The sequence below is a fragment of the Triturus cristatus genome, chromosome 8 (assembly GCF_964204655.1).
Source record: "Triturus cristatus chromosome 8, aTriCri1.1, whole genome shotgun sequence".
NCBI classification, from domain to species: domain Eukaryota; kingdom Metazoa; phylum Chordata; class Amphibia; order Caudata; family Salamandridae; genus Triturus; species Triturus cristatus.
Window position 1 is genome coordinate 161466498 of NC_140591.1, and position 24955 is coordinate 161491452.

A 24955-nucleotide genomic window follows, 5' to 3' on the forward strand; every position below is an offset into this window, starting at 1 on the left:
AAAGTTAGGGAAGTACTGCTCTTGGGGTCAAAGATATCCACCCCGGTGTGTCCGCCCCCGCCCCCAGCTGTAAAGCAGCTCCCCATCCTGCAGCCCACCAGGAAATGACACCACACACCATTCTGTCTTCTGAACAGTGACCGGACTTTGGAGCTGGGGAACCAGGTTCGAGTCTCGGCGTCGGCTCAACAACTTGGGATATTTGTCAAATCACTTCATATCCCTGTCAACAATGAAGGTGCCCTCGAGTCTCCTTGTGTAATGTAACTGGTGCTCAGGTCTAGCGCTCCAATACCTTCGGGTCGAGCTCTTTAAAGAACTGCGAGAACAATAAAAAGAAGCTTCTGCTACAAAATAAGTGTTCTCAATAAAGCACTTTGCTGCTTCTTGGTGCTAGATCCACCTGTCCAAAAGGCATGCCCTTCTCTAACGTTACGGCCTGCTTTGCAGAGTCGTTCACCTTTTCACGAGCTGTAACCCCTGTGGTGAGCACCAGCAGGCGCGCAACACCCATTGGCCTCAAAGGGCTTCGGCCCCCGTTCGTGTGTGGCAGCCCGGGATGAGGCAGCTTCCAGGGCACACACACACAGCCGCACCCGAGCACTTCACAGGTCTTTAAAAGACCATTTGCATGTTAGCGAGGCCTTGCTGTTGTTTCACCCCTTCTAAGAGCCCCTGGAGCACCACTCTGCCTATTGCTTAAAGATTCAGCCCCCCCCCCCCCCGAAATTTTTTCTTAGCCCCCCCCCCCCTCTCGAAATGTGGCCCTAGTTGCGCCTCTGAGCACCGGTGACCACTGCAACGTGAAAGCTGCTGCTAAAACAGTATCTCGCTTCTGGAAACAGGGGCTGGTGTGTGCTGAGAAACCGGACCCTCGAGGCGCGCTCCGAACAAGAGTGGAGGAGGCTTCGTTGAAACACCTGCGCGAGTTTATGTGTAACTCCAGCCGGATACAGGTGCTGCAGAGTGCACGGGTGCATTCCTGCTGGAAGAAGGAATACTGTGGCACCGACATTCATCGCCTGATAGGCTGGAATATCGTCTGCAAATTCCTCGGTCACTTCTTAACCGGCTATGCCTAGCTAGCATGTACTTGTGAGCGTTGGGTGGGGTTCCAAGAAATATGAGGTTTAGGGGGGACAATCGTGTTGCGACGAATGCCCGGGGTAGTGTGAGAATCAAGTACCCAGCTCGCAGGTTAGAGGGTCTGGCAGTCTGCACAGATCCTGCAGAAAAATGCAGGTATGGAGGAATATTGTTGATAAAATCTTTCATGCGCCATAGAAAATTGCTAAGTGGGTTTGTTTGAGAAAACCCGTGCCCTCAACTATGCAGTTTATTAAAAATGACTAACCTTGTACACTTGTAAAACACTTCTTGGAAGGTATGCCAAAACAAGATGTTTTTAATAAAAACATAAAAGCACAGTAAGTGCCTATTTCCAAATCATTTGTTTTCTTTAAAAAAAAAACTGAATATAGAGTGGTAACCCCAGATACACAATTGGCTAGGTTTCTTTTTGGTAAAAAATAATAATAATAAAACCACATGAAAAGGCCCATAGCTGTCGAAATTATCTACCCAATAATGTTGTTTTACAAACTAGCAACAATGAACACTTTCAAAGTGAATGTGGAAAAAAGTGTGCGTGAGAGTCAGTAGAGAGTGAAGGCCGGCCATCAGCCTTGTGGATTAGTGCATGTTCAGGAGGCGAGAAGCTGATGGTGGTGAGCGGGGCTAGAAAATGTGCGCTTGATGTGAGAAGGAAGTTCACAGGATGCGGGAGACATATTTTATGGCGGAGAGGTTTTTCAAGAAAGAGCATTAAGTGAGGTTCAGCAAAAACAGTTCCTAGTTCGTGATTCTCTCGACTGAAGTTGAAGTCACCCTGGACCAGGAGGATGGTGCATGCGTCCAGTGGGTGCAGGACCATGGCTACTTTGCAGAGGGACGTGGTGTCTCTGGAGGCAGGGGAATGGAGTAGATGATGTCATATACAAGAAGACTGATGAGGCTGACACTGCTATTAGTGGGATTTTCTTTCGGAGAGTGTGTATAAGTGGCAGGGTCGGTACAAAGGTGGCATATGTAGTGGTAGTGCATGTTGTAGTACAGATGTCAAAGCCATGCCCATTACTGAAATGACAGGGAGTTTCTCAGGCCTGAAGCCAGCAGAAATGTGTTGCTGTGGCCGTCTTATGCTTTTAGTACCTGCCACTGTGCTGAAACCTTATCATATCCAGCAGACCAAAAGCACTGGGTACTTACAGTAGTCGATGCTTTGTCCAGTGGGAACTCTTTCTAACCGCTGATCCCTCATCTTTCGACTCCAGAATGGACAAGGCCTTTCACAGCCATTGCTCTCACGCGTGGGGGGGGGGTGGCACCATCGGACTCTGCGATGGCCTCGTGAGGCCCCAGTGACAGAGCCTGACATGGGCGCCATCCCTGTGCGCCGGCATCAGTTTTGTCTGCTCTCTTCTGCATTCACAGGCACAGTTCAAACATTGGAGGTGACAGTGGGGCAAAACTAACTTGGGACCTTTTTAACAGATACAAGAGTCCATTCTGCAGGGCAGGAGAGAAGGAGGGAGGTGCAGGCAAAGTGTCCATCTCTGCGGCCTTGGGTGAGCAGTGATTGGTGAATCTATGCACAGACTCCCATGTAGCAGCCAGCCAGAAGTTCAGGACAGGAACACAACTCATCCAAGCCATCAAGGTAGCTTTGGTGGAAAGAGCATGCAGGCCCCAAGGGGGTTCTTTCTTGGCCAGAGTAAGGCTGATATTTATGCAGATGCACTCACCCTGGACACACTCTGTAGCAGCTCTGATCTCCCCTCCTCAGCACCCGCAAAGCCCACAAAGAGCCGATCATCTTCACAGTATTCCTTCGAGGTTCTCCTTCGGTCCAGCACTACTTTGTGGAGTTGCAAAGGTTTACGAAGACCGTCGCAAAGGGTTGGGGGGGCCACATCGCACACCCCTCACTCCTGAGAAGGAAGGCTGCGTTGCCACAGCTCCCACATCCGCAGTATGGTTTACAACGGCCTCATTGTGCTCGATTTCCTGTCATGAATGTAACCTCTTCCGGTTTTCATAAACTCGCTCATACAACTCCGACATGGGCACACGAGCCCCAACATGCAAATGTCGATGTCTAGAAGTCACTAAGTGAAAATGCTGGTATAGCAAACTATGTCAGGCTGTTTTTTTAATTCGAATATACCGCCAAGTCAGCCCTAGGGCATTGGAGCGCTTTACATGAGCACCAGATTACATTACACAAGGTCATATGTGCGTTTTTTAGGCGCAGGTAGATCCAGAGATTTCATTTGCTCAGAATCACAGGTTGGTGAAGCAGACGCCGAGACTCGAACTCGGTTTTTCAGTACTAAAATCAGCAAAGTGGGCCAGTAGGCCACATCTTCTCCATATGCACACTGCATTTCGGTTACAGGATACACACGCCCACATCCTCCCCAGCTTACACCCAAGTGTACAGAACACACATTCTAGCCCTGGTTTAAGCCGGATCTAACGTGTCTGGAGCATTGTAAAAAAAATGCTGGATTTTGTGGTACAACTGCTGCTCTGGCCCTCAACACCCGCTCCCATTATTGGGTCTTCACTATGGAAAATGGATCCGAGGCGTAAACGTAAAGCGCTTCGACGCCTTGTCTGGCGTGGTAAGCAGGCGCGCAACACCCATTGGACTGACAGGGCTTGAGCCCCCCCCCCCCCCCCCCCGTCGGGTGTGGCAGCCCGGGATGAGACAGCTTCCCGGCGCGCACACAGCCGCACCCGAGCACTTCACAGGTCTTTAAAAGACCATTTGCATGTTAATGAGGCCTCGCTGGTGTTTCACCCCTTCTAAGAGCCCCTGCAGCTCCACTCTGCCTATGGCTTAAAAGATTCAGCCCCCCCGAAATTTTTTCTTAGCCCCCTCCCCCCCCCCCCCCCCCCCCGAAATGTGGCTCTAGTTGCGCCTCTGGTGGTAAGCGCTGTATAAATGCACTTACAATACAGAATGCTCCAACAGTACTTCGAAGAGCTATGCAACTGTTCTCAAGACTGGGGGAAAACACTCCAGGTGACGTTGTTGCTACAGTCCTAGTAAAGTCACAAGATGAGGGTCACGGGGACATGGCTTTGGAGTGGGCCTCTCAGAAAAGCAGTGTTGAACATTTGGAGAATGGAGTTTTATTGCTCCCTTAAGCTAGCTCTCTCCCCCCGAAAACAGAAACAACCTTCGTTTTAGAAAAGACCTCAGAGTCTATGCAGCACAATGCGGTGTCCTGCATCTTGATGGATTACACTTTCAGGGGAAGAGTCGGGCTGGCCAATCAGGCAGTGCCAGAAGGGCTGGTCGCACAGGTCACTTTGTGGGCAGGGTTTTGGCTGTTTGTGGGCATGATGTATGATCTGCCAGGCCGGTTTTTACAGCGGATTTCCTTAATATTAAAACACACATTGACTGCAGCAAGCTCAAATCCAGGCAGCCTTCCACACCTTGCAAAACTCTTATCTGGCATCTCTTTACAGGTTCAAACCTGCCCCACTATACAAATATGGGCCATTTATTTTTAGCTCTGTAATTCTCTAATAAGGACCACTTTTATTTTGGTGCCCAGGCCTATCTTCTGTCCCAGTTCGAACGGAGTCTCTCTAGATAGGGCAGTGGCTTAGAGTCCCTTTGTTCTCTTAGGCAGCAGTGGCAACAACCGGTCTACAGAGACGTGCAGCAAAATTACATTTACAGGACGCGAACGGGGGGGTGGCAATTGGTGGTACGTGTGGAGTGTCCCAGGTTATGCTGATCAATGATGTCGAGATGACGTTTTCCTTAGGGCCATGTTGGGACGAGAATGCCCCCTGGATGATATTCCTATACCGTTACCCGACTTGACTTCATGTGAAACTGAGATGCTGACATTTTTGGTGGCCCAGCCAATACACTAGTCTAGCGTGTGAGCTGTGGCATAGGCCTTTCCGTGATAAGGACCATGGGTTGTGGAGGAAGCTTTGTCGGCCAGAAAACTTAGGGAGTCCCCCTACCCCTAAACAAGTTGTCAAAAACTTGGGGGTATGGTTAGACTCATCACTCAACTATCACGTTCAAACTAAAAAGGTAGCAGGGACGTGTTTTGGGCTCCTGCGGGGGCTTAGACCCCTATTGGTTTTTTTTTTTACCCCCGACTCGCCAGACTATTATCCAGGCAGCTATAATGTCCAGACAAGATTATGCCTGTTCCCTGTACTTAGGGGCTAATAAGGCCGAGATTACTCGGCTTACACGGGTTTAGAATGCAGCAGCCAGATTACTGATTGGCTTGCGCAGGTCCTGCACGGTGTCATCCACAATCCACAGGCTTCACTGGTTGCCGGTGGCCAGGAGAATTGAATTTAAGGCCCTGTGTATTACTTTTAAGGCCCTGAAGTGCAATACTCCGGGTATTCTGGCCAACCTGGTCACCTCCTATGTTCCTACTTGCCAGTTATGGTCACTTGGACAACACCTGGTGAGTGTCCCTAGGTTCCAGAGAGTACGGGCAGGAGTACGTTACTTCCGTAACAGGGCAGCCCTCCTCTGGAACTCACTGCCCATTCACATACGTGGCCACACTAACTATCTGATGTTTAGGAAGGCCATAAAAACATACCTATTTCCCTGCGTGTAGCTCGTGTCTTCCTCCGTGTTAGTCGCTCTGCTGACAGCGCCGGGACGCCCCTTTGCTGGGGCAGCTGTTGCGCTATACAAATGGCAGTAACATAACATAACATGCCAAGGTTCGGGTTCTGTGCTGTAGCCTGAAGGGGTGCACCAAACATGACCTCATAGCGGTCTTGGGACTATTGTTCATACCGTGGGTTGATCACATAAATCAGTGGTGGTAGTGTATCGAGTTTTGGGAATTATTAGTTCGGACTTGACCGATTCACTGCATCACTAGGACTGTACATTGGTCTATTAACCTCACTTGTGTAAAGTTTAGCACAACAAGATGGAGGATGTATACAGCTTCCCCAAACAGTGGAAATGTATCGACTGCATTCCTGTGGCTGTAGGGTCGAAACCCAGACACTGAAGTGAGAGACGATTGGAGAAAGGACTACACTTAGAAATTCAGTGAGGTCTTTTTAGCAAGGGGATGAAAGAGCATTTTTGTTAAAAGTGAGGAGGTTTGTAAGAAGGGCCTGCTCATTTGTGTTTCCCTGACTGATGCTTCATGGAGGCTCATGACAACCAGATGCAAAGATGTTATGCTCTATAGGTTCTTTGTTTGGCATATTCCTGTTTGGAGCCAGCTTCAAAAATACATGATGTGAGGGCCATTGACTTGCGTAAAGATTGGGTGACCACTGCAGGCAGAAAATGACATCTCTGAAGGCAACTGAGTATAAAAGTGGAACCAAACCACCGAATTTCGTTTCATTTCCAAGTTCTTCTTGACGAAAGAAATCAGTTCTCCTTGAAAAAGCTGCTGTGTAACCATTGCTCCGGTCTGCATGACAACAGGTCCCATAGAGGTCAGGGGACATCACCTGAAATCTGTGCAACTTGTTGGAAAGCGGAAGACTTGCCTAGCGGCTAGAAGCCTGTCAGTCTGCTCAGAGAGGGAAAGAGAGTGCCTGGCCATGCAGGAGGTGGCGAGAGTCCAGCAAAAAATGCCTTACTGTGTTCCTGGCTTGAGGAATACCCAGTAACACCTGATTGCATTGGACCAAAGCGGGGGGTGACCCGTGGAATGAGGGTCACCCGGTGCAGTTCCCATACTGGCCCGCATCAGGAAATCAAGCCCAAAGACAACATTGTTTCATCCGGCACACCTGCTGCTTGTCCAGAGGACTAGAGCCGCTGCTGTCCGATGCTGGTTGGATGGGCGAGGGAGCTGGAATGTCCACCAAAGTAGAAGCCCTGATCTTAGCCCACCTCTGCAAAAGCCGGAGAGGAGGACTCAACTGAAAGCAGCCTGTAGGCTGCAGCGGCCGAAGACCAGCCCCTGTCTGTCTGAAACCTGCCCGGAAGCTGTACCTGTTGGAGAAGAGTATCTATGTTCCAGCCCAGAGGTCACATATGCCGCAGACCAGCACCCTTCGGGCAGCCCTGCTGGAGCAGAGTTTTCTGTTGAAAATTTGTCGGTTTTTTTAAAGCTCCGGTTTTGTCTATAAGTTGTGATTAAAAAATACTAATTCATAATTATTAATTATTTGTTTAATTCTAATTAACCAACCTGATTAACAAGAGAAATTATACGTGGGAAAGCATACATGTTGCTTAATAATAATGTGCAGGTTTTATTAACCCCTTCCATGCGGGGCGGATTCCCCCGCTGTGCTGAGCGCTGCTTGCGCGGGCGTGGTCATGACGGAACGGTTCCGTCATGAGCACAGGCCAACCGACGCTCATGACGGAACCGTTCCGTCATGAGCGCCGAAGGGGCTAAATGAATGTTGCTAAGTGTTGTTTGTTTTAAAGTACAAAACGCTTTTGAAATAACGTGTACTAATGCTTAAATATGTTGCAGATGGCTAGTTAATTACATACATATAAGGGTATTAGTGGGAATTAACACTGTTTAATCATTGCGATGATGTAGTAACGTTATTTGTATTTCTTTCGATTAAGATGGTTCATTTTGGCCTAAAACAAGATGGCTACCGTTTGCAGCCTGTATTCGAGTGATCGAATTTTGATGAGAGGGCCTTGCTGAACATGGTCGAGAGTCACCTGACCACAGTCTTCGCCTGGTTTAAAAGTTTTCTGTGAGGACAGCAGTTCTGGGCGTAAGTCCAAGTGCCTTGGACGAGGATAAGGTCACAATGAACAATGACAATGCTGCGGTGGCTCTGCTAGAGATATCAAGGAAGAGCGGCTTCGAAAGAAACATTTGTAAACTCGAGTTTCCTTCTTCCGTCTTTTTATTTTTGTGATTTTTCTGAGCGGAGATTTTCCAAATGTAGCGATGCTACATCCTTTCCTGCTCGCTCTGCTCAGCGGCTCAACGGAAACTCAGAACATTTTATGTTGCTTTATTTTGTAATTTTTATTATAAATATACTAGACTAGAGAGGGTCTGTGGTCATTGCATTTGGATTTTTGAGGCCACTTCTTCCCAAACTTGCGTTGGTGAGGATCGATGCTGTGAGGACGGCGACTTGGGAGAATTCTATTGAGAGACCTGTCCTGACCCATTTATGACATTTAGCTAGAATAGGTAACTATGAGAATAATGATTTTATATTGATTGCCTTTCCATTTGAACTAATTTTAGATAAAGAATCATAATTTTAAATACAGTGTTGGTGGTTATTTCTTGTCAATTATTGAGTACTCTATTGTGATTATTGTTGTTTAAATCATGACTCAAGACAGTGTCAATTAGGTCTTATCGACCTTGTTGTAGATGCAGGGTGTTTAGGAGGGTTTCTCTCTCATGGTTGGTACTGATAGAGTAATCTGAGTGTATGTTAGTGAAATGGGCCCAAGCGTATGGTGAGTGTATGTGCTTGTATCTGTGAAATTACTCTATCCATGGAAGTAGGGAGAATTTATATGCCCTGATATGCACCAGCCCTGCTTTGCTGCTCAACCCCCAGTAGTCCAAGCCACCGGAGGCCAATGTCACCGGAGCCACCGCTAAAGGTGCGGCTCGGGGAAGCACACCCGCCAGCACCATGCAAGCCATGTCTCTGTGAGCAGGTAAAGCGGGGCCTAAACATGAAAGACTGAATGATTGACCAGAGGCAAATCTGTCACAACACCAGCTATTGCCAGTGTGATCGCTCTTAATAAGAACTGTTTAAAATGGTCTATGAATTATCCCGTAGTGTACTCACAAGTGAGCTGCACCTCTGCCTAATCTATGCCTATGACTGCACTTTTCTATAGATCACTGTAGACTGAGATAGAATCCAAGAACAGAAGAGGGCATTGGAGTGAGTGTCATGCTAGACTATGGACCGTATGTGGGATTGCAACACTGTGACTGAGCCGCTATTAAAAACGTTGTAGTATTTCGTTTCGCTGTGATATTAAGGTACTTTAGTTTAGCTTAGGTCAGCTCTGGGCTAGACAATATGTTATTATGTGTCTTGGCTGCCTGTTGAGTACTTGTCCCTCCACTATTTCCCAGTCAGACCTTTGACTCCTCACCCTTGCTACCCTGAAGGGCAGCACGTGGCCCAGATTTAAGAGCAGTAGTAGGACGGACCCCAGGACAACCTCATCACCCCTCAACTACAGCCCAGTAGATTGTCTCTGCCTTGTGACCACCCAACTGGCTCTTACGGTTCTCAATCTACCCAAATGGGGCCAGTAGGTGGTGATAATGGCCCCATAGGGATTACACGATTCCCAGAAACACTGGAAATAGGAGGTTTTTAAAGTCACTTTAATTGACCAAAAATGGCAAAATGTTCTGGTGAACAAACACAAAAAAATGCTTTAACCAGTGCATAAACACAAATGACCACACTATCGCTCATTAGCTAGTAATTGGGGATAAGTACCCTACCAATAAATGACAGATGCCTGCCACGCCTGTGATTCAGAGGTAGCGGCCTGGGATAGAGGCCTGAACCTAGTGTCACCTGTAATCAGACACTTAGTTAAAACACTGCAGTTGGTACAAAAACAAGGCGGCAAAGTTCATCATACATTGTAAACATATTTGAAACCCTAATAGGGTAGATGCTGTATCTTGTCGGTTTGTTTTCTTGTGCTAAAAAAAAAGATTTCAGATTTGGGTATGACAACCTTTTGTTTGAAATACTTACAGGTGAAGTACAGCAATCTAATAACCTCAGACACATCTCCAACTATCAAGTGGTCCCTTGCTCTCCATCCCTGGAGTGCATCATGAGTGCCATGCTGCCTGGCGGTGATCATAGATTCAGAGAATAAAAGACTCGCCCCTTTAATACCTGTGGTGGCGAACACTTGGAACTCTGGGGTTTTCTGCTCTAGAAGTCATTTTAGTAGATATCCTTCGAATGTCTCGCCATAAAATGGGCATCTCAGAATTACTGAATGGAAGAAATGTTTAGTTGAGAGGAAGGTCACAACCAGTTTGACCACTCACCTTCTTAATTGATAACCCAATATAAAAGTGTACTGTCCATAGAATATTTAGGATGATCCCTGGTCAGTAATCTGTGTCAAGGGATGTTTACATTAAAACTGCTGTCTGATTGGATAATCGTACACATCTACACCCTGACTCAGATAGACAACCTACTATTAGCTTCTATCCTGACATGTGGCTTGGCATGTGGAATCCCCACAGCTGTTCAATCAAACAGCACTTAGCAGCAGCTGTGGAGGGCAGGTCGGAGAAGTGCAGATGTGGAATGGAACTGTTGAGCTCAAGGCACTCACACTTCATGCATGATGGAGAGAAGCAAAAGCCTCAAGGCACACCGCAACATTGAACTCTGCGTCAACAGCAGACATGCAACATGGCATTGGGCCCTGTGTCAACAACAGGAATGCAGGTCAGCTGGTATTGACATTGTGAACATTTTAAAACACCTCTCTCTATCAAAGGTAACAGCCCCTCATCGGGAACAAAGACAGACTTTAGTGACATCATTCGCTTTCCACACTGAGCCACCCATGCGATAGCTTGGCCATTACCAGGACCAGCAGAGAAAGATTCTCGCCTCCCGAATACCCGGAGTGTTTCTTATTAGCTTTAAATGCTGTTAGCATGAATTTTATTGCTTTTGTAGTATGCACCTCGAACTTTAGCCTGTCCTTTCCTTTTATTGTGGTATGCCATCTGGTAAGAGCTCAGCATCTAGACAACAAAGACCTATTATCAGTCAATACAATGTATAATGCACTTTACGTGCCAAGCAGTTGCACGCAATGTACGATCAACTGAAACAAAGAACGGAGTGAGTCTTTACCCTGCTCACTTTGTACAGTGAATATTCTCCCAGACGAGGACTCAAGGTTGTTCTGTGAGAAGGGAACTGGAGTGACAGTTCTAGCTAGCACAATGCGCGTCACACTCCCCGCAAACCAGGCCAGTGTATACGTTGCTCATTTGCACACTGCATCAGCTCTCTTATTTTTGTACATTGAACACTAACTTTAGATGAAATGTGTATTTTTTTCCATTTTAAGATAGAATTAAGTCTGTGTTTTCTAGCTTCAGCTAACCTTTAGGTATTATGCATTCTTAAATAATGTATACTGCTCAGTGCTTAATTTGTCCAGGTGCTCAAATTTTTATAGGAGGCCGCACCCACTTCCCCAAGCTCCACCCACGTCTTCCACTGGCTCCACCCCTTAATCTAGTGCTGAGATATAAAAGGAGGGTGGGTGGAAGAAGAGGAAGCAGAAGGGCAGTGGATGCTGTGATTGCATGCGGCCTCCGTTGGGTGTTCACTTTAAACCATACCTTGCTAAACATAGGAGGCGGGAGTAGGAACAGCAGTGTTTGAGTGATCTGCATCATAGAGCTGAAGGATCGTATTAGATAAACTTGAGCAAGGCGGCCCCATTTTGAACTTGAGCTAAGGGAATACCTCAGCACTGAACCGCCTGCATGCACAACCACGAGGGATGATGACGTGGAATAGAAATTAACTTAAAACTGGCGAATTCCGACACACTGCACACCTGGAAGAAGTTGAATAAGTATCATAAATAGCTAAATATATCCGGATTCCAAAAGAGATGACGAACGTGAAACGCACGGAAAAACAGAACATTTTCATTTCGTGTGAATGATCAACGTTTATTAGAACAAAGGGGTTAAGTGAAGGGCAAGGTCCTGTTCTTACAGCCTCCTCCTGGCCTGGGTCCTCACTTCCACTTGCACACGGTGCCTGGCGCCGGAGGCATGATTGCTCGAGCCTCAGTTCACACTTCATTCATATCACGCACACGAAAAAAGCAGCGTTGGTTTACTATTGACTTGGTAACTGGTGGGCAGAAGCGGCACTCACTGCCTTCATTCATAAGCCCGCTGCTGCTGCCGCCATCTCGACGTCGTGCTAAATTGCTAGTCACGGAGGGTAACTTGTGATGTGCGGGTGTGCCGGGGCGTGGCGTTTTGAAAAAAAACATACGCACGCACGCTGCCCCAGCTCCTACCCATGCAGAACCAAATCCCACCCACCAGCAACACTGAGCTAAGAGCCGCCCCCTAAGGCAAATCCACATGGAGAATGGCTTGATTTATATTGGCTCGCCACACTTTACTGAGGACTCGGGAGACGAACAATAGAGTCTGCGTCAGGTGCGCCTGCAGTGAATGAGGTGATTATATTTAGTTTGTCATAGACGTGCAGGCGTGTGGTGTAGACCCGGCCCTAATAAATAAGTGCCGGTGCTAAGCACCGGAAAGCACCGGCACAAATTAGGCACCGATACTGCTCGGACTGCGTCCCCATAAGAAATTAATGTATAACGTGATGTAAATCAAGCTTCTTTTAACTGAGAAACCGGTTTATTTTGTCTATTTTATGCAAAAATTGTTATGGTTTTAATTAACTGAACAATAAAGGGTACCTCCTTACCTTACCTCACTCTAAGTATATTACAAATGCTACCTGCACCAGTTTTAGCATTTATTCCTGGGCTCAAATTAAGGCGTTGGTGTTACTGGGAATGCAATAGTTAACATCTGTTAACATCCTGGTCTGGGCGAGACAGTCCTCAAACATCCAGTTGTTTTGTTTTCATGGACAGTATTTAAGTGGCCCCGACTGCCCTAACAACCTCAGTAACACAAGTGCAGGTGCGCTCGGCGACGCTGCAGCTCTCCCAGCCACTAATAAGGTAGCGGAGAAAGCGAGATCTATATGATCCACCTGGGAATGGCCAGTCACTGTGGCAACACAAACCACGCTTCGCACGTCACACACACACAAACCAGGAAGTGAGATCTGTATACAACATGTCTACATCTGCTCCATGACTCTGCTTCACAATCTCACTAAAAGTCGAACGCAGGCAGACAGAAGTGGCTACCAGTAAGTATCATGTCCGAGTGAGCCAATCTCACATACTAAAGGTTGTGTATGTTTTTGTCTCGGTGACGCAGATGTTGAGGGTACCGGGGATGATAAGTAGGGAGGTGCCTTGCAGACCCTTTCTCTGCAGAGATAGAGAGCAAGAAGGGGGTGTTTCTGGAACCCACTTCAAAGACCTGCATCTACCACAATCCCTGTAAAAGTAGCCCTATGGGAGCTTTGCGGGCCACAATGTACAATGAATTGTTCTATCTTTCTGGGTATACGCGGGTATCAAAATGTGCTTGCCAATGTGAGTGGGGTGGGAAAGTCTGCGTGCAGTTTTCAGTTTTTTTCTCTTTGGTTATGTATACGAACTGTACCTATTGATATTTCCACGTCTGGTAACCCTGTATTACTTTATCTTCCTCTGGATTATGTCAGGCCCTCGCACACGTGGTACTTTCAAAAACCTAATAAAATATGTTTTCAAAAAGACCTCCATCTACAGTAGTCTGAAAGGTCTAAAGAGTTCTAGGGCCCCAGACCAGCCAGATTCCCTAATTGTTGCTGAAAATGTAAACTAAATCGTGGGCGGGGGCTTTGACCAAAGGCCATTTTCCTGACTGGAAAGAGCATAAGCGCCCTCGTATACAAGAATGGCCTTTAGATGGACAACCAGGCCACAGACCGACCTCCATGCTGTAAAGTGCGGATAAGTCATTCTTTAAACACATCCTCATATTCTTAACATACAATTTAGGGAGAGTGTTTCCATCACTGGTCAACTTGTGTGTATTTAGTATCTAGTCAAGCAAAACCTAAAGTAGTAAGAGTGTCTTATGCCCCTCTTTGTTGACTTCAAGTCGACAATCAAGAATAGCAAACATTTGATTAGGTTACAAAGCTGAAGGAGGGATCTGGAACTGCTGAATAATAAACATGTTACCGTCAATCATGTGGACACAGTTAAAAAACTGCAGACATATAATTTCCAAGTAGAGCATCTGCCCTACGAACAGCTTGAGATGAGGGCGTATCTTGGACTTCAAGTTATTTTGGCCGCTCTCCCACATTCTTCTGCATGCTCAACCAACACAATTTGGCTGATCCTTCTGCAGGGTCTATTTTTCCAGGGTAGGATGACAATTAGTACCTTCACTGTTATTGTAGGTGATGCAATGTTACTTCATCAGACCCCATTCGGATTACAAAAAAATAAAATATTAAAAGTGCCTGTTCATTCAACCCCTGGTAACTCAACTATGGTTAATGCCACTAAAACAGAAATGATGTATTTTAGGAGACATGCCCTTAGAATGAAATGGTACATTAAAGGGCCAGGAGAGGAACGTATTGCGCCGGAGTCTCTAAAACATGAACTGTACCAGCAAGATCACACATTGAGTCCGTGCATGTGCTTTCGGGTCGTATTGAGTGATGTGATCGTATTGCTTGCGTAGTAGCCCCACTAGGGCTACTACGCAAGCATTACAATCACATTATACCATACAATCTGAAAGCACATGCACTGACCCTGCAGAGCAGGCTTGTGTACCGTAATAACAGATGCAGAGACATCTTTTGGCAAAGTAGAAATATGCGATGCCTCCAACCGATGCATTCCTACCATGCGCACCTTTTCATTTAAGATACCACTCCAGTGGTACTCCACTATTAGCTCTAGTCGTCACCTGGCCAAAATGTAGAACCCGGATTTATAAGAGAGGGCGGATGTCTTTTCTCTCTGTGCAGCATTTACTTTCTTCAGAAAGAGCATACCTATGATTCAACAGTGCACACCCACACACACCTGTTCTGGATATTGTGTAATACGCAGAGGGAAGCTGTAGTTACGTGGCATAACTGGGTTGTGTGATGTCCAAGGAAAGGGGGTGATGCAGTGATTAGATCTCTCTCTGATGCATGGGCCAGGGAGCATGGCATAGCGCGTTAGTGCGGATGCTGTGACCATGTGATGAAGCTTCTGGTTGCAAGGAAAGTTGAAGGAGGTTGAGAGTACCTTCCTATATATTATGCTGCACATACGGTGTGACCGAGTGTGTTGCAGGGTAAACACAAGAGTCTGGATGGCAGATTGGGTATTGAAGTGTAGTGGCCATCTGCAGGATGTTGAGGAATTACAAACAGGACCGGTCAGAACAGTGCTGGTGGGGCGGACACACATTTAAACTGACCAGGAGTGACAGCAGACTACGCAACATTAGTCAAGCTTATGCCGTGCACTGACAGGCCATCTTTAATGCTCTGTTGTCTTTCAGCTGTGACATAACTTGGCTTTCACATGCCCCTTTGCTCCGAGAAGGGCTGAAAGGTGATATTTGTGATCTCCTCAACACGCGTCCCTATGTATGCTACAAAGTCAGGGCTGCCCCGCAAGTTCAGCATCGATGCAAATGTATAAACGGTCCAAACGAACGTGTTCAGCACTTGAGCGAAGGGACCCACTTAAATTTACGTCCAATTGATGTAGACTCTCATACATGAAACACCTGAATCCAATAACACCATATGGGCACCAGTGGTGCAAGTGTGTAGCCGCCACAGTGGAAGACTTTTAGCCTTCCCAACCCACAACACACGTAGGACACGGATCATCTACCCGCATATTATGGACCTTGATCGGCTTTACACATTGCGGAGAGTGCACAACAATACCCTACAGAATAAATTCAAGAAAGAGTTAAAGATGTCAAGAGACATAGCATACAATACGGTCAAAATGGGACAACCCCATGGAAAATTCATTACCGCCAACAACATCTTCAGCAATGCGAGATGCAGATTTTAGAAAAAGTGTCGTGAGCAATCACCCTGGATCCACTGTTCAAACCAATGTTCCAAGCAAACAAATGCGAGGAAGAAAATTGATCAGCCCTTCCACTACCGGGATAAATATTACTTGGACAGTACCTTCGCAAACTTCAAGATATCAAGTAGACTGAAGCCTCCAAGATGAACGAGAATTCAAACGTTCGGAAGGAGAATACACTCCAAGAATATGCAAGCTGGGCAGCGCAATGCTTCAAGCTGGGCACATACACCCATGCCTGGTTCAATGTGCTTTTCATCACCTATGTTTTCACAAACCAAACAGACGTGTAAATAAACCAGCTCCCATTTGGAGCTCCCCCTTTGTTTGGTGAGGTGGCGGGGGCTACTTGCTTCCTTCTTAATCGAGGACATTCAGCCTTCGATCACAGCACACGGGGCTCCTTAACTTGGCAAGTAACAACTCACTGAGGACTGACAGGGCTCCCACTAGTGTTTGTAGGGCAAACAGCTCTAGGTGCAAAACTCAACACTCATTGATTGGCCCTAATTGATACCCGTTTGGCAGTAAAGCATGCAAATAACATAATTGAGGAAGAGGATTGTTGTATACTTAGATTAACATAGACCTATTTTCGCATGAGGGGGCCACCTCATTCAACACCCTACTACCATGAGATTTGCAAATCCGAATGTAGAACAGCAACTACACGGACGAGGCAGAGATGTAACATTCATCTATCAAAAGTTGTTTACCTGCTCTTAAATCAGTGGCTCAAGTTCTGCATCATTTGAACATACAAGAGTGCTTCTGTCCCAAATTGTCTTACACCCTCTCACTAATATACTCCATTCCTAGATAAATCTTTATATTGAATACAGCCTTATAGCAAAGGTCTAAGCTCCTAGGTGATTTTAGCCTCCAGGTAGACATGCATGTACAGTACACAGGCTAATGAAACGGTCAAAAACCTAGAGTCTCTAGGCTTTACCCAAATTATACGAGGATCTACCCACACGGCAGGCCATAAACTAGTCTTCATTTATAGTAACTGTACTTCAGAAGCCTGGATTAAGCCCAAATATTAGACAAACCAACCCAGATGGTATTCTTCAGTGTTTCCAAATGCAACCGCATCAAAACAAAACTTCTCCATATGGTGATCCCTTAATCAGATTACTCAACTGATAATATTTTAGCTTTTCTTATTTTATCCAAATTTACGAACATTGGTGCCCCAAAGAAGATGAAATCATAAATACAAGCTCAAAAGAAAGGTCTCACCGATCAAGTTTCGTGAAGTATTAACCACAGTAGACCAATCAGACCATGCTTCAGCCACAAACCCAAGACATTTTCTTAAAATTAGTTCACCTGAAAATTTAAAAAATACTGGATATAGTGCCCCCTTCAACTTAAAGAAGCCAACGCTACAAAGATGAAAGCCAAATAATGGATTCATTTAGAGCGAATAATACGAACAGAGTGTGACAAAAACTAGAATGACAGTGGGGAAAACCCCAATCAGCAACACATAAAGAGAGCAGCAGAAGAACATGAGGGAATACCACAGAGAAATTCAGATGGCGACAAACAGTGACACACAACTGGGATTAATCGAACAATAAACCAGTCCCAAAACTGGAAGAACTGACAGAGGCTCAAGTTACCTCGGCCTAGCACTGCAAGAAGCTGCATTCATAGCCAAGACACCCTAGTTAGGAATGTGACTGACTTGCCAACCATGCAAAACCTGTTTTCAGCTTTACCACTGTGACTCAGGAATGGGATTAAAGTTGCTGCAAAACTGAAGGGCTTGAATAAATTTACTGATGCAGCTGTTACAAAACTAATTGATCTTGAAGATTGATCTTTAAGGTATCCGCAAGACTTTCTGAAGGAAGTCTTGCGGATACCTTAAAACGTGCAATTTCTTTTAATCCCCCACTGAAGAAGTCTGTGGCCAACACACAGATTCTGGAAACCTGCTGACCTATCTCAAAACTCCCCTTTCCTCTGTAAACTCATGGCTGGAGAAGCTTCTCCTGAATGAAAAAGTTTGTTAAAGCAAATACCCTCCTTGGTGATAGACAACCATTTTTAGCATGGTGAAAGGAACTGAGGCTGCCTGATATTGTGGAAAAAGTAATCTCCTGCCTTCACCTGGGACAGCTGGAAATCCTTTTTGACTTTTTGTCCTTGTATCAAATGGTAGTTCATAAAATGCCACAGCAGCGACTGGACTAGGATTACCGGTGCAGCCCTCAAATGGCTACAATCATTTTTATAAAACTAAAGTCAATAAATGACATTGGGCTTCTCCTTTGCATCAGTGGAACGGACTTCATACATGGTCCCAGAGGGATAACCTCTTGTTCAATATTTACTTGGATTCCCGAGATCCAGTTTGACCACCCAATTGGGAAGGTTGCAAAAAGCACCACTTCTATATCACGACACGGAGACGGTTCTCACTACTACCGTTACCCCACGGCATAAAAGGGGCTCTTTTGTTATTGAGATTCATCTACTGTGGCATTGCCTATGCCAGTGCCCCCAAGACAGAGATCTCAAAGCTCCAGAACCTAAAAACTAGGTGAACAGACTTTCTTTCAATCTGAAGAAATTGTATCACATCTCCCATCGCCTCAAAGGTCCCCACTGGCTGCCAGTAGTGCAAAAATAAAACTAAACTTCTCTAAGCTCTCTATAAAACATGGGAGGTTCATGGCATAAAATATTTGCAGCACAATCACCTTTTGCCACCATAATCACCCAGTTGCAAGCTGCGACCTAACAAGTCTAACAGGATTGTACAAGCCAGATACAAATCCAAGAAACGCGGACAGAATAAAACACAATACTGAATCATGGAACTCACTGGCGATCACTGTGGCGGGTGGGGGCAGAGGGGGCTTTGTAAAATTATCTTATTGCATAACTGTTCTACATTTTTCAAGACTTTCTTAATGAACTGTTGCAATTAACCTTCCAAACACTGCGTACGTGGATGCTACAGTTTTTATGGGCAGGCAACCAACCTCGCCACGCGTGGGCGCCACGGGTGTAACAGACATCCAATTATACTACTGGGCGAGCCAGATCCTCCCAGTGAGTTACTGGCTGTTCTCCAACCGGGATGACCCAACAGTGGCGGTGGAACTACACTGCATCGAGCCGCACGAGCTGCTATGCCTGCTGTATGGGTTAGCACACATGCTTCATTCTCCCTCTGACTACTGACACAACCCGGCCCTGCTGGCACCGAGCCTTAAGATAGATCAAATGGGATAAAATACGGACAGAAGAAACACCTCTGTGGAAGGCCTTTTCGTCAGAACAAATGGTCAAGTTATCTGGCTGTAACTGGGACCTTATTATTTAAATTGGTTATTGGTTAAAACCATTCACCTTTTAAAATTTTCACTTCCCTTTCTATCAAAACCAGCTCCGCTGTAGTTCAGGCGTTGCAGCACACCAGAGAGGCATTCGGCCTCTCTGGTGGAACCCGATGATGAAGCATGTCACCACCTAGGTTGGTGAGTGAGGGTTCTTTTAAACACTATTTGGGTTTTTGCTCACGCTGTTACTCCTAGTTTGCTCCTTACCCTGTTCACTCTTTTGTTGTTGATGTATCATTAACCAGGGGGATCAAGAGTGATTTTCCCTCACCCTCTTGTTGTTATTGTGATATTTGGCAGCGCACAGCTGCGAGGGTATTTTTCCCTTCGTCTTGCCTTTTTATCTAGCGACTCTTCAACACAGCATCATGGATAATCTGGGCCTCTCTTACTCAAACGAGGAAGTAGATGCCCTTTTGGCAGATCCCTCACTTTTTTCTGATCCTTCTATTGCTCAAACCATCTCACAAACCACTGAGTGGGATAAATTAAGTGAGCAGAAACGATGGCGGATACGCACTATTCTTCACGGCACAATTCTCACGGAATATCTCAGGAACAATATAGCACCCAAGGGTCTACTTGTCACTAATGCCCCCCGCATTTTCCTAGATGATGCACAGTTTAGGAAAGAATGGGCCCAAATTGCCTGGCACTGCACCAGGGATTGGCTGGTGCTGATTATTAAAACAGCACTGAGGCTCTCGGAGGCCATAATGGTGGAAATCCAACTAACGGAAACCCATTTCAAATCAACACTAGTGGGCTTTAAGAAACGGCTCGAAGAACTCAATAAAGAAATGAATGAATACAAAGATTCTCTTACTCATTCAAAAGCCCAAAAATTCCAGAAAGATCTGTCCAAATGGTCCTATGTGCGAGCATATCCTTATACCAGCCCAGACTTTACCCCACCGACCAAGAATGACTTTGGCACTGACAGCTCAGCTGATGATTCCACTGGAAGTGATTCAAGCAGCGGCAGCTATAAGGCTCGGCAGCGGGGGAGAGGAAGAAACAGACGACAATACAATAATCAGTCTTGGCTTCCATACCAACAACCCCCATTTCAACCACCCCCGTTCCACCCGATGATGGGTTGGAACCCCGGTTTCTTTCCACCTCCACAGTTCCAACAGAACCAATACCGCCCTCCTTTTTTAGAGAGGGGCAGGAGAGGCCGGGGCCGAAGAAGAGGCTCCACCCAAGTCCATTGGCAGCAAGACGAAGCAGTGGGGGACAACACGAGGAGCAAGACACAACGGGCAGGCCCCAGCAACCAATGAGTCTGATCACAAATCTATCATCCATGACACTCACGACCGACGAAACTTCAGTCCTGGAAAAGGGGCTGGGTTTTATACCCACAGCCAATTTTGATCGCTTCAAACTGAGATGCGAACTCTCTAACTTTTTCAGGAAACTTAAGCTCAAGAGTTTTTTTGAAAAATTACCTTTGGACAGCACCGAATCTCCGTCGAGTGATACAGGATTTAAGGTCAAATCCAATTTTACACCTCCCCCACACTCTATTCCGCCCGAAATCACAGCATTCGAACAGGCGGTTTCTAACGATGTTGAAGCCTTCATTGAACCCAACCGTTTCAAGAACATGACGGCGGGCGAATTCCAAGCACTACTCTCTCTGCAATCGAACACGGATATCGTGATTAAATCAGCAGACAAGGGTGGGGGAGTAGTCATTCAGGATTCCACTGCCTATGACAGGGAATGCAGACGTCTCCTAGATGATCCCATTAGCTATACACCTCTGACTACGGATCCGTCCTTGGAACTCCAAGGTATCATTCATGATTTGGTCCAGGACGCCGAAGCTAATGGTGATATCACCAAACAGGAAGCGACTTTCCTCACTACCAGTGAGGGCAAGATCCCTTACTTTTATACCCTGCCCAAAACACATAAGAACAAAACACCCCCTCCTGGCCGACCCATTGTGTCCGGTATCGGTTCATTGCTGGAACCCCTGTCACGTTATTGTGATTTTTTTCTGAAACCACTGATTCAATCAACAAGCACTTATCTCAAAGACACTAAAAGTCTGTTGTCACTACTTCAAGGGATTGTTCTCCCGGATGGGGCATCCTTCCTGGTGACAATGGATATTGAAAGTTTGTACACCTGTATCCCCCAGGATGACACCATCAATGTCGTGAGACGCACCCTTGAGTCTAGTGACTGGAACTACACCACCCCGCGAGAATTCATTGTTAGTTGTGCTACTCTCGCACTAAAAAGGAACTTCTTCGAATATAAGGGTGACCTTTTTCAGCAAATCACAGGAACTTCAATGGGCAGCACATTTGCGCCTTCGGTAGCCGGGCTGTACGTGTTCGATTTTGAAAGTAAGTTCATTTTGGCTCCACACAACCCTTTTCTGTCAAACCTCTTCTTTTGGAAAAGGTACATTGACGATGTGCTGATCATTTGGCAGGGCTCTGAAGATCGCCTCCAAGATTTCTTTGGATGGATAAATACTTGTGATCCCCATCTCAGATTCACCCATACACACAATAAGGATGAGATGATTTTCCTTGACGTGGTAATCACTAGAACAGGCGACACCCTCCAAACCAGAACTCATCATAAGCCTACGGCAAAAAACAATTTGTTACACTTTTCCAGTTACCATCCTCGCCCTCTGAGGGAAAACCTCCCCTTTGGGCAATATCTGCGTCTACGTCGGAACTGTAGCGAAGTGTCTATATACAAAAAACAAGCACAAGAACTTACTTTGAAATTGAAATCCCGAGGTTACCCTGACAGGATCCTTTCCAGGAGCAACAAGCGGGCCCGGAATCAGAATCGAGATGCTCTATTAGAAGACCATGTGAGAGATGACCAGGATTCCATACCTCTCACTTGTGTGACTACTTTCAATGCAGCATCAAACGCAGTCAGTAAGTCCATTAAAAAACACTGGAATATCCTGACGAGCAATAAGCACAACTGGGAAAAAACCTTGTTTTCCTACAAAAGAGCGAGAAGTCTGAAGGATGCCTTGGTCCATACTCGCCCTAAGATACCAGACAAAGATCAAAATCAGTCTATCACCAGTGCGTGGGGCCTTCCCCCTATTGTTGGCCACTACCCTTGCGGTTCATGTAGTGTCTGCCACCTGACTTCCCCTTCAAAATATCTTGAACTTGAACCAGGGAAACAATGGGTGCAGAGAACGCACACAAACTGCAATTCCACAGACGTTGTCTACCTCATTACTTGTCCCTGTGGACTAAGATACGTCGGAATGACAGGGAGGAAAATAAAACAGCGCATCTGCGAACATCGCAGTACCATTCGCTGTCGGAAACTAAGCACGAAATTGACAGAACATTTTCTTTTGGCCAATCACACCACAAACGACATGACTTGGTCAATCATTGAAAAACTGAAACCAGGTCAAAACACTCAGCAGCTACTCTTTGAAAAAGAGCAAAGATGGGTCTATCGCCTTTCGACTCACCTCACAGGTCTTAATGATAACATCCCGTGGAACTCCATCTTCAAGAATTGAAATATGGGTTGATTCCCACCTACAGGACAACACCCTGATGGCCTCCTTGCAGCATAGCCTAGGATTTCATTACACCCCCTCTTTTGTAACATTCATCCACCTGACCAATGGTTTGGTTGCAAATAGGTATAAATCTCTATGTGCCTCATACTTTTATCTCCATGAAAACAGCTGTCACTTAGGAGACCCTCCCACAATGTGAAATCTTTCGAAGGGTTTTAGGCATTACGTGTCATTTGCAAACAGTCAATAGTTACCGGTCATTTCAAAACATAAATAACCGGGACAAGGGTTTCGCAGTGAGAGTGCCCCCTTCTCCAATAATAAACCGGCATGTCCCCCCTCCCATTCTTCCATCAAATGACCAATCCCGATGGGATTAGATCTGGGAGCACGTCCGATAATACACGCCCCTGCTGATGACGTCACACGTTGACGGACGCTGTTGCGATCACGTGACACGCGTTTTTGGCATCACGTGATGGGTTTGTATTCGTATTTCTTCCGGCTTTCGCTTCACACTCACCAAGATCCGGGCCGAGCAGGACTGATCCAGGTATCTTACGGGAGTGTGCGAGCATGGAAGTAAGTAGATTTTCTTCACCACCGCGTCCCTCTGGTCCCAGTGAGGTTCACTTATGAGTACCCAGACAAACAAGGTTCTCCTGTTTATCTACCCCCACAGATACTATAGCTCACTACCCCCCTCTCGGACCCATGACGCAAAAAATACCGATTTACTGAGTAAGAGTTCAGCTCCTTTTTTCCATGTTGTTGTTGTTTTTAACATACCCAATTGATAGTCATGCACTGGAGCAACGGCGCCTGGCAAACACTACGTGTGCTCGTTTCAGCATGTACTTCACTTGCACGAGTCTGCTATTTTTTAGGCATACACAACGGCTAATACAGCCTACGTCGACAGCACATCGCTGGCCGGCCAGTTAATACATTGTTGTATTGATCTTCTTCACAGGCACAATTAGTGCGTAGGACCACAACGAAACACAATGATAAAAGTACAGGTCCTCCAGCTCTCACAGAGCACCACACTCTATTGTGGGAGTCTTGATAACCACATAACGTTATTTGACACCCACTCCCGCTTCACAGCATGGGCCTACCATTTGTGTTCACCTGAATCACGTAAAGTATAAGCAATTCAAGTGACACAATGTGTCTGTCTGTATATGTCTTTGTGTGTTATGTCTGTTTTTTCCCTTACAGGCGTTACTAGCCCCTGAATTACAGGATGGCTTTTGCGGTAAAACAGTGAGTCTTACCGTTCAAATACGCCACTGGTTAGGGTGCACCTTAGCGTGTGCATACCGCCGTGGTGTTCCCCATGGTCCTGACGAATGCTTAGCCGACTGGGCTTATTAAGCTGAAACATGTTGACCTTCCCCTATTTGGATGAGCCTTGTCCCACCTAATTGGCTGGCTCCTGTCCAACTCACTTGTTTTTATTCGGTTTTTGGTTTGCCAGGATTAAATTGGTTATTGGTTAAAACCATTCACCTTTTAAAATTTTCACTTCCCTTTCTATCAAAACCAGCTCCGCTGTAGTTCAGGCGTTGCAGCACACCAGAGAGGCATTCGGCCTCTCTGGTGGAACCCGATGATGAAGCATGTCACCAACTAGGTTGGTGAGTGAGGGTTCTTTTAAACACTATTTGGGTTTTTGCTCACGCTGTTACTCCTAGTTTGCTCCTTACCCTGTTCACTCTTTTGTTGTTGATGTATCATTAACCAGGGGGATCAAGAGTGATTTTCCCTCACCCTCTTGTTGTTATTGTGACCTTATTAGCATCACCAGGTTGGGAGATATGTGGGAGGTGGTCGCATCCACCCCATCTTATTTCTGGTGGAGACCTATTTCATGCACCACACGCAATTCTACTGCTACCTACAACTGTGACGCATTGGATGCACACATAAGCATCCTTCTTCAACTCCCTGCACATAATCCCCTAGAGGCATAGGTCGTACTATCTGCCATTGGGAGCAAATTTACCTCCAGACTCCATTGGTAGCTAAAAGCCCTGGCTCTCTAGTGGCACTGAGAGGCAGGTGGGAACAGAATACTGGCCAAATAGACAAGGCTGACTGGGCGAGGCAAGAATGGGCCAGGGGATACTTGCGATCTCTACAAGACTTTGCCTTATCCAGCCGAAGGATGTATATAGGGTCTACTACAGTCCTTCGAGGCTCAGTAAAATGCAGCAAATGGATCCTAAATGCCTGAGGTACAAATCTGAA

At 46.2% G+C, this 24955-nt stretch overlaps 1 protein-coding gene and 1 long non-coding RNA gene across 3 annotated transcripts in view; one reads left to right on the plus strand and one right to left on the minus strand.

The window, feature by feature from the left end:
• FAM3B (FAM3 metabolism regulating signaling molecule B) overlaps nucleotides 1-24955 on the minus strand; it is a 237444-nt gene that overhangs the window by 201117 nt on the left and 11372 nt on the right. The gene's annotated exons all lie outside the window — the stretch shown is intronic.
• Nucleotides 1-24955, plus strand: part of LOC146801751 (uncharacterized) — a 232804-nt gene that overhangs the window by 128062 nt on the left and 79787 nt on the right. The window contains exon 1 of one of the 2 annotated variants that reach the window (XR_014967652.1): nucleotides 12900-12987. The exons of the other annotated variant lie outside the window; for it this stretch is intronic. This is a non-coding gene — a long non-coding RNA (uncharacterized LOC146801751). Of the gene's footprint in view, nucleotides 1-12899; nucleotides 12988-24955 lie in introns of those variants that run through there. 2 annotated transcript variants of the gene reach the window in all.